Source organism: Gorilla gorilla, chromosome 3 (assembly GCF_029281585.2).
Source record: "Gorilla gorilla gorilla isolate KB3781 chromosome 3, NHGRI_mGorGor1-v2.1_pri, whole genome shotgun sequence".
In the NCBI taxonomy this organism is placed as follows: domain Eukaryota; kingdom Metazoa; phylum Chordata; class Mammalia; order Primates; family Hominidae; genus Gorilla; species Gorilla gorilla.
The window spans coordinates 19,625,918-19,635,441 of record NC_073227.2 but is presented as its reverse complement, the minus strand read 5'-3'; the positions used below and the strand labels follow the sequence as shown (position 1 = coordinate 19,635,441).

Genomic DNA, 9,524 nt, shown 5'->3' with positions numbered 1-9,524 from the left:
TATTACTGATTATTGCCCAAACTCATAGGTCAGTTGCTTTTGTTTCTACTTCATGCCTTTTCACCCCTTGAGCCTTTATCTTCTTTAGAACAGTTTACAATTGTGTTAATTCATGTCTGTGCGTGTCTGTAAAGGTAGGCTAGGAGTGTTTGCCTTGTTTTTCCTTGAGATAAGATTTTATGCTCTCTTAGGGCAATGGAGATATCTTAATTTTTCATCTCTCTCTTAGTAACTGGCATAGTGTTGTACATATACTAGGTGCTCAATAAAGACTTCGAGATATTAAAATATTAGCAGTACAGAGATCTTCCACTAAAACCCTCTCATTTTTCAGTTGTTGGCACTGAGAAAAAGAGTCTTGGGCCACACAACTGACCGACAGCCACTTTTGCAGTCAACTACTACTGTGTCTCCTAAGAGCCTCTATTCTCACGCCCACGGCTTTGAAAGGGAAACATGTTTGACTTAAACCCTGACTCCTTGAGGGAAGTTCCATTTACAAAGTTTTTTTTTTTTTTTTAAGAGCATAGTATGTTTCAGATACCATGCAGGATTGTAGGATTCTGGGATTCAGATGCCATGGAGGATTCATCATTAAATCACGATACCCAAGCTCAAGGCGTTTATAATCTATCAGAGAAGACAGATCCCTAAATAGATGTTTCAATAATGTGATTGTGTTGTCATAGGAGAGCTAAGCTCTGGCACTACATGAGCTTCTGGATAAGAAACCTAACTCATGACCAGAAGACTTCAGGGAGAGCTATTTAGGAGCAGTGGCAAATGCCTGGACACACACATAAAGCTAAGTAAGAACAAAATAGCCAGTTGGTATTTTTATTTATCTGAATGTAAGAACATTGATTATCGATCAATGAACAATTGCTCAGATTTAAAAAGAAATGAGGAAAACTAAAATGTTAGTCCTCAAATTCCTGTCACTTCCCATATGTGCCCTGCAGTCATTTCCTGCAAATGGCAACTTCCAGCAAAATCTCTGCGCTGGAGACCCGGGGTTCCAGCTTCTTTCAAGGTCTTGTGGTAGGGAAGTAAGTAGGCGAGTAACCTGCCTTTGGCTTCCAGGGTGCAAACAGAATCATCACTAACCCCCTTCGTGTCTCACAATGGGTAATGAAATTCATACTATGGCACCAAAGCACTTTGAACTCTTTAGAAAAAGTAATCATACCAACTTAGAGCATCAAAACCGCTCCGTATTTTGAAGGACTCATGATCTGCACTGTGCTTGGCTGCTGGTGGAAGCTTAAAGACACCAGTAATTGGCAGAGTTTTATCTTAGACTTCCATTTGACCCTCACAATCTCACACATGATTTTACACAGCTTCCTATAATGGGGGAGAAAAGCCCTTCTTTTAAATCTAATGTTAGTTTAAATGCCAAGGCTTTCAAAGTGGGACTTTAAAGTCACTTTTTAGAATTTGTATTTTTTTTAACCTAAAATAGATATGCCAACATTATTCTGACTAAAAGAAGTAGACAAGGTCATTCAACTCCTAAAAGCTTATTTTCCAAAAGCACAGTTAGGTCTCAGCTTTCAGGGTGCTTCTGGCTGTATCAAAAAGACCGAATATACTGGTCACTGTGTTGTTTTCTGAAAGTGCTGAGGGTAATCTATGTATGAGTTAAAGGGCCAATTTCCTATAGATGGGAGAATTTTTTTTAATTAAACAATGTTGGTGAAATATATTTAAACGTAAATCACAAATTCGAAGTCTTCCAAATATTTATTTACTAATATGGAAGACGTGGAAACTACAGTAATCTCATTTAAAGGAAGTTACTTTGATGTGCATTTGCTTTTGGTGGGGGTATGATTGCTGACCTGCCTTTGAGGGCAACTTCCTTTGGCTCAGGTAAGCAGGTAAACCCGTTTCTCCAAGGCGATTCCAACCCCACGCCCCTCAAAACCTTAAATCTTAAATTGCGTTATTGGGTGCAGGTCCTTTCTCCCACAGAACCTCCCAGCTTCCGGAACAGAGGGGCGGGGCAGAAAGAACCTGCTTTTTATTTCAGAGCTGACGTTTGCAATCCTAGTGCACTAGCGGAAAAAAAAAAAAAAAAAAAAAAAAGCTGAATTTTCCGCGCTCTCCTGGCAAATTGGCGTCCGCTCTCCGACGCTAAACCAAAGGAAAAGGAGTGTTCAATGGCGACAGGGCGCTCTTTGAAGCCGGCTCCTCAGGCGGATTCTGGCCCAGGCCGCCGCTCTGGTCCCAGTCCGGCTGCAGAGCGAATTGGAGAGGATGGCACCTCCTGCTTCCCGGGGGGCGGAAGGAGCGCCAGCGCCTAAGGTGGGTCACCTGCCAGGAAGGGAACACGCATGGTGCAGACGCACGTGGGAGGAGCACAGGTCCCGGGTACAAGTGCCGAGCTGGCGACTTAGAGAAGAGGTAGACTCGGGCTCAGACCAAGCAGGCGTAAGGGAGTAGACGGGACGTCCCGTTTTTGCAGTGACGGCGGAGTCACCCATCCCAGCAGCCTCACCTTCTTGGAGCGCTTGTCCCTCCCCTTGGACTGAAACCCCAGGGGCCACCGCACCGGGTGGGCGGGACCGACTACTCCCGGACCAGCCGCTGGAGCTGCGTGCCAGGCGGGGCTGTGCGGAGCAGCTGAGCGCAGAGCGGAGCACCAGGCACCTAGCGGGCCGGACTCTGGGCGGCACCGGAGCGGGCCGGGCAGCAGTGGGCGCTCGCGATCCTCCTCTGCCCAACGCGCTCTCCCTCCGGGCCCGGCCTCCTCCGTCCCCTCCTTTTGCTCCCGCTCCTCCTCCCGCTCCTCCCCTCCTCGGGATTGAGCACCAAAACGCCCGCCTGCAAGGTCCTCTGCGCCCTGGCAGCCAGGAGTCGCCGCCACGACCGCCGGGTCTCAGTGGGTGCCTGCGCCTTCTCCCCGCCCGCCTGCCTGCCCCGGGCCATCCAGAAACTTGCTCTACCCGCCGCGGGTGCTCGGCAGTGCTGCCCATGGCCCAGTCCAGGAGCCTATTTAGGGCGCCGGACGGACTGGACAGAGGCGCGGCTCAGGTGAGTGCGGCGCGCGCCGGGTGGGAGAGTGGCAGGACGCAGGTGTAGAGGACTCCGAGGCGCCTTCGTCTGGCCTTCTGGAAAGTGCAGAACCTAAGAAGAATCGGGGCTGGAGCAGGTGGAGTGGATGCAGAGGGAACCAGGAAGAAAAGGCTGGGGATTTTCCCATCCTCCTCACCTCCTGCCCTAGCACCTCTGCTCTGGAAGTCCCGAGGGACCGGTTGATCTGTAAGGACAGGGACCCAGATTTCTGACTCTTACTGGGTTGGATGTTTCCCCCCCAGCAGAGTCGGGAGGTTCGCGACCGCAGCTTCACCATAGGACCCTGTAGGGCAGCGAGAGCGCAGCACTCAACGGAGCCTGGGTACCACCTGGGGCCAGAAACTGGGGCGAGGACACAGCCCGCAAAAGTAACTCGGCCGAGGGAGCCTTTGGGGGTGGAGAAGCCTTGGTCGGGTTTGCCTTTGCATTTGGTTGGAGATAGGCATCTCCCAAGGAGAGAGATTGAGGTGACAGCCCTGACAATAAACCTCTCATCCCTAATGCCAATTACATGAGGGTCTTGATTTTTTCTTGTTACTTTTTACTGATTTTTTTCCCCCCTTCGTGGTTTTCTATTTCCGGGCCCTTGGGTAGTGGCCGCGGATGGAGGTGAGGGATGGCGGGGTGCGAACCCGCGGTTGGAACGCCTAGACCCCAGCTCCCAAGAAGGGTCTTATTCGCGGAGCTTGACCTCTCCAGTTGCGCTCTACCAGCCAGAGGGCGGACGGCGCGCTGCTCCTCCTTCTGGCCCCAGCCTGTCCCAGGAAGCGGAGGACAGACCCAGAACGTAGGCGGATGATGGGAAGAAGAAGCTGGAGCCAAAGCCGGGTGCCGGCGCGGGATGGGGTGTGCTGGGCTCTGCAGTTATAGGTCTATAACTCTGCAGTTACAGGCGCTATAGGTCTTCCATCTCTTTCCCTCCCCTGGGAGCCAGCGATTCCTCGCACACTCAGGGCGCTCTCTTGGGCCAAGGGTTGCATCCTCCCTCTTCCTCCTCCTTTGCAGAGTCAGTGGTACCCTTGCCTCGCCTTGCGCGAGTCTCGCTCCTCCCTTTCCCACAACGTTATCATGAGCTATTTTTATCTACAACTTGTGCCAAGATGCTTTTCGGGGGATTCTAGGGAGGCCACTCCAAATCCACTGTCTTTGCGCTGCGCTCCGAGAAACAGTCTCCTGTTAGAATGGAGCAGCCTCAAGGAGTGGCGGGGAGGGTGGCCAAGAACCGAAGGAGCCAGTCCGCCCTCTTCTCCTCCCTCAGCCCTAGCCCCGGAGGGAAACCCCGCCACCAGCAGCTCGGCTGCGCCTCCCGCCAGTAGCCCCGGAAGAGGGTCCCCAGACGAGTCCCCACGCTCTCGCTCTCAGGCGCTGGATGCTTGGAGACTACTGAGGCAGCAGCCTGGCACAGGCAGGATCCTTCATTCCCACCCGTGCGTTCTCGCTTTGCAGGCAAATCTCATTGCATTTTGTTGAAATGCTTCCACCCAAGGGTTAATTCCAGGAATTACATCTTTAAAAAAAAAGAAAAAAAAAGGAGGGAGAAATAACCCAACTTCTGCCTCCCTGCATTTCTAAAGCAAAGCGCATCCTTTAACGTTCGGATTTTTTTCTTGCTTTCTGCATTCCTGGTAATATTGGGTAACACTGGGTGCAATTAGAATAAGCCTTACCTACTGAAATTCCAGGAGACGCGCGCTCGGCTGCAAATCCCTGCCTTACCCTTCCCGTTGTATATCCACCGCTTAGATTTTCCCCCACAGGATTGCAGAAATAACATATTGAAATGGACCATTGTGTTACATAAGGTTTTCTCCAGCGCTAAGCAGAGAAAGAACAGCTTCTAAAAGAGTCTTTCCAGGTTTTGGTTAGCCCATCTAACTCTTTCAGCTGAGTTTGACAGGGATGGACAACTTCATGACTAAGCACTCTTAAGTGGAAGCAGTTAATTACAACAGCAGCATAGATGAAGATTCCTTAGTGAGGCTTATTAAGCTGTGCTTCTAGACTGTGGATCCTCTGTGAAGCCACAGGGTATACAATGCTCTGTAGTTTTAAGATGGGAGATTTTTGTTCTGAGAAGCTGGTGAGAAATTGGCATCTTGAGATGGCATCGGAAAAAGCAAAGGGTTCTTTACTTTCCTGTGGTTATGTCTAGAATGAAGCCTCAAGCCCCCCCCTGGGTCCCCCTAAAAGTTGGAGCATGTACTTTTCTTATTAAAATAAGAAATTATTTTACTGGAAAAATCCTGTGAGGGTTGGCGGGGGGGAGGGGGTGCCTCTGAAGGGAAAAGCCACATGGAAGCTTCTCTTGCCTTGAATTGAAACTCGATGGTGACTAGGAAGGGGCTAGAAAGATGGCCTGGGTGGTGTAAATTGCTTCACTCATGCACACTGCCTTTCTGAGAACATAGCAGCTACCCACGATGGCATACCCCACCGTGGTTGCTAAATCATGTCTGTCTATGGGGGCTAAAGTTTGGAGGAAGGCAGAGTAAGATGTATCTGGTGTCCTGATGAAATTGAGCCTGTAGGCTGGGTCAGTGCTCAGGCACCAGGTTTCCGGGCCTGTATCTAAGCCTGGGTCCCTGTGTTAGAGACAGTTGTTGCAGGAGAGTGGTAACTTTTTAGCAGCTTCCAGGGAAATGCAGTAACTTTCCAGCTAGTGCTGGAAAATATCAGGGCTATTCCCCAGTTTTTTTCCCCTCAACCTGGCTACTTGACCTGGTGCTTTCAATTGAGGCTGCTCTTTTCTTATTGCAGAAGGCAGGAGAGTGCTAGCTGGATTTAAAGCCAACTTCTTGCCCCATGACCTTGGGCAACAATTTCTCCCTCTCTGACCCTAAGTTTCTTCCTCTGCAAAACAGTGATGAAAAGATTATTATAAGAAAGTGAGAAAATGTATATGAAATGCATCTTGCTGATTGGAGAACACTTGTGCAATTGTAAAGGGTAAAAAATACAAAAAATTAAGTTTTATCGTAGATCTATTTTAATGTTCATTTTAATCATAGTTTGCATATGTCTGAGTAAATGACATAGGCTAAACATTAAGTGGGAGAGATTTCTTTTAATTGGCCAGTCTCTTCTTGTGATCACTCCACCTGAATGCTACAAGCACCGGGCCTCACTACTTCTCAGAATGATTCCTTTCTTGTTTTCAGGATCACAGTCAATTTTTAGAGTGTTTTTCCTTTTAACGTAATACACATTACATGTCTTAAGAAAATATGTTTGAAGAGAGGGCCCTGATGTTAATTAATAATTTAAAAAAAAAAAGGAGAAAAGTCACAAATGGGGAATGACTCCACTGGGGAAAAGTAAAACATGACCAGTGTCACGAGATGACCTGGGTCCCCCTTGTCTGAATCTTTCATCAGCATAATGCACTGGCTCCTCATCATTGCATTTTAGGTGTTGTTCCAAACGTGTCTCCAGAACCTAACTCAGTGCCTGCCTGGCACTTAGACATTCAATAAGTATATTTGGAATAATTGAATGAGTGATTGGACTGAATCTTCACAGCAACCTTGGAGAGCAGATGGTGTCATTTCTATTTTAAGGATTTGGAATCTGCCAATCGGAAAACTTAATTAATTTTCTAAAGGTACAAAGGATTCCAGACTAGAATTCAGGCCTGTCTGTTCTTATTCCACTCTACAGTCGTGCTTGTAGTGCCCTCTCTCTTCAGACTCACTTAAAACCCTTCTAAGCAGTTGGAACCAAACATCCTATTTAGGGAACACAACCTTCCCTTCATAGAAGGATTTTTTTTTGGTGGGAGATGGGCCTCTTTCTCCTTGTCCATATCTCCCAGCCCTGAACTAGGGCTTAGTTGAATGATCCCACCTGGGGCCTGGAATCTTGAAAGACTAGCTAAAGGGCACAGGGACACTGAAGTGTTTATTTACCACCTTGGATCATGGATCAAGTGGCGTCGGCAGCAGTATGCATGTCCCAAGCTGTGGTCCCAGAGCTGCCTTTTCTGCAACACCATCTTGATGTGCCCCTGGTGCCCAGGTTCCTTTCATTCCTTCTCATTTTCCAATCCTGGCTTTTCAGCTTCTCATCAATTCCTAGAGGCAACCCATAGTCTTCAAGTGAATTCCCTTTCTCCCTGACTTAGCCAGAATTGCAACCCACTGATGTACAGCTTCTCCCCATTCATCTTCAGGCCTGTCTCCAGCATGAAACATCCTTAACTTCCTCTACCCATGGGGAATGAAGTCTATAGCTTTTTCAGATCGTTAGAATAATATCTACTGGGCCGTAGTTTGTCAATAGTTATGTGCTACTACAAGAGGTCTAGAAAAATGAATACATTATTCTTCCAAGCAATACTCTGAACATAACAGAAATAGATCCCAGTGGGCATCTTTCTTTTTCTCTAATACATTATGCTTTTTGGTAGTTTTCCAGCAGGGGTCGCAAACTCTAATGCCTTCAACAGCCAGGCAAGTAACAGCTTGAGTGGAACAGGACTTGGGCCCTGTGCCTGGGTAAGTGGGGGTTGTAGCCCAGATCCAGCACAGGGGCTGCAGGTGGGACTTCAGGTCTGGTCTTGCCAGATCTGGTTATGTTTTTTTTTTTTTTTTTCAAGATAGACTGTCAATTCACAGTTTTATGTAAAATCTACTCACTTTCAAGTGCCAGCAGCTAATTCAATATTCCTAAATAACACCATGTGGGCCAAACCAAACATTTCTGTGTGTAAGCCTTATATCTGTCACACAGGCCTCCAGTGTATGGCCTCTGGTTTCCACGGATATGAGGGAAATTTGGAATATGAAATTCAGGAGGGTATGTTGTTCAGAATATCGAGGCAAGAGTGTAGGGGCATGGAGCGCAGACAGTGCTCTAGTTAGTTACTGTTTACAGAGTGAACCTCTGTTCGGGATGTTCCTTCTTCCTATCTCTGCAAGTGGTTACAGCAATCATGTTTACTCCTTTAACACATGTTTATTGAGTTCCAGCCATGTACCGCGTATTGTTCTGCTCACCGGTGACACAGTAGGGAACAAAACAGATGGAAGTCCTCGCCCTTGTGCTTATCTTCCAGCAGAGGAGACAGACAAAACGCAAGATAGATAAGCAGAATCTCTCCTAGTTAGATAGTGATGTGCTAAGGATTAACAAATAAATAAAAACTAGAGGAAAGTGATAGGAAATATCAGGATACTGGGGAGAAACCTTAGGCTATTAGCCAGGGAGCCTGCAGTTCAGTCTCTGGCTCAACATAACCCAAAGTTAAGTTTCATTATCCAACATAAAATATTTTCTATGCGGGATTTTGATTGTATCCTGGGACTATCATCCATTGGGTAGTTTTGAATATTGAGCTATACTCTCAATTTTAATAAAATTGACTATTGAGCACATTTATTGTCTGCCATGTACCCGGCATTGCATTACGTGTTAGAGTACATTGATGAACAAAACCAATCAAGGACTACTCTGCAAGGAAATTATAGACCAGCATGAAATACATTAAACATGATCTCAAATGATTAGGCAACTACAGTGACTGAGGACTGTGGTAAGGATGCCTTAATTGTTGAGTTTTCATACTCAGAACTCTGACGTTCAGCACCTTTTTTTTTTTTTTTTTTTTTTTGACGGTGTCTCACTCTTGTTGCCCTGGCTGGAGTGCAGTGGCGTGATCCCAGCTCACTGCAACCTCTGCCTCCTGGGTTCAAGGGATTCTCCTATCTCAGCCTCCTGAGCACCTTTTAAATTGATCATTTGTTTTGTTCCAGGAACAGTTTACATCTGTGCTTATTAACTTACTTTAAGCCTGCTCCCATCGTCCACGGAAATTTTTTTGAGGCTTTAATTTCTTTATCTGGCAATGACATTTTTATTATAAAATTTCATTTTGCATTATGAAAAGTATTTATTTTTTAAAAATGTGTTCCAAGTGTAAAGTGTGCTTGTGCCCTTGGAGACTCTGGTACACCTTCTCCCAGATCTGCCCCTACCTTTGCTATTGATTGTTGTTCACAAGGCAGTTGTGCAGGATATTAAGAAATAGTTCTTGTCATTGATGAATTTACAGTTTTGTAAGGGAGTCAGATAAATAACCGAGTCTCTGCCTGTCTCATGAGATGGACCATCCCAAGAATATTTCCCTTTCATCACCTTCTTTCTTTCATGGTAATAATTTCTTCAGTAACATAATTAGGTAGCAAGTATGTTTATCTGGAGTCACCTTGTTACTGGATTGGCTTATTTGCTTACTTTCTCACACTCTCCCACCAGAATATGTGCTCCAGGAGAACAGGGGCCTGGAAGTGTCTGTTTGCTCCAGTTTCTAGAACAGTGTATTGCTCAGAAAAGAAGAAACAGGCGGCATTTCTGTCTGGGGGAGTTAGGAAGCGGTTCATGGTGGAAGAAATATTTAAGAAAAGAGAGATGTGGTGAGAACAGCCAAAGAAGAATGATAAGACGTA

At 46.6% G+C, this 9,524-nt stretch overlaps 1 protein-coding gene across 1 annotated transcript in view; it reads left to right on the top strand.

Moving 5' to 3' along the window:
* The first annotated feature begins 2,148 nt into the window (after positions 1-2,148).
* The window catches only part of HS3ST1 (heparan sulfate-glucosamine 3-sulfotransferase 1), a 36,418-nt gene continuing 29,042 nt past the window's right edge, over positions 2,149-9,524 (top strand). Inside the window, exon 1 of the mRNA XM_004038441.5 lies at positions 2,149-3,039. The gene's annotated coding sequence lies outside the window, so the exon portion shown is untranslated. The remainder of the gene's footprint in view (positions 3,040-9,524) is intronic.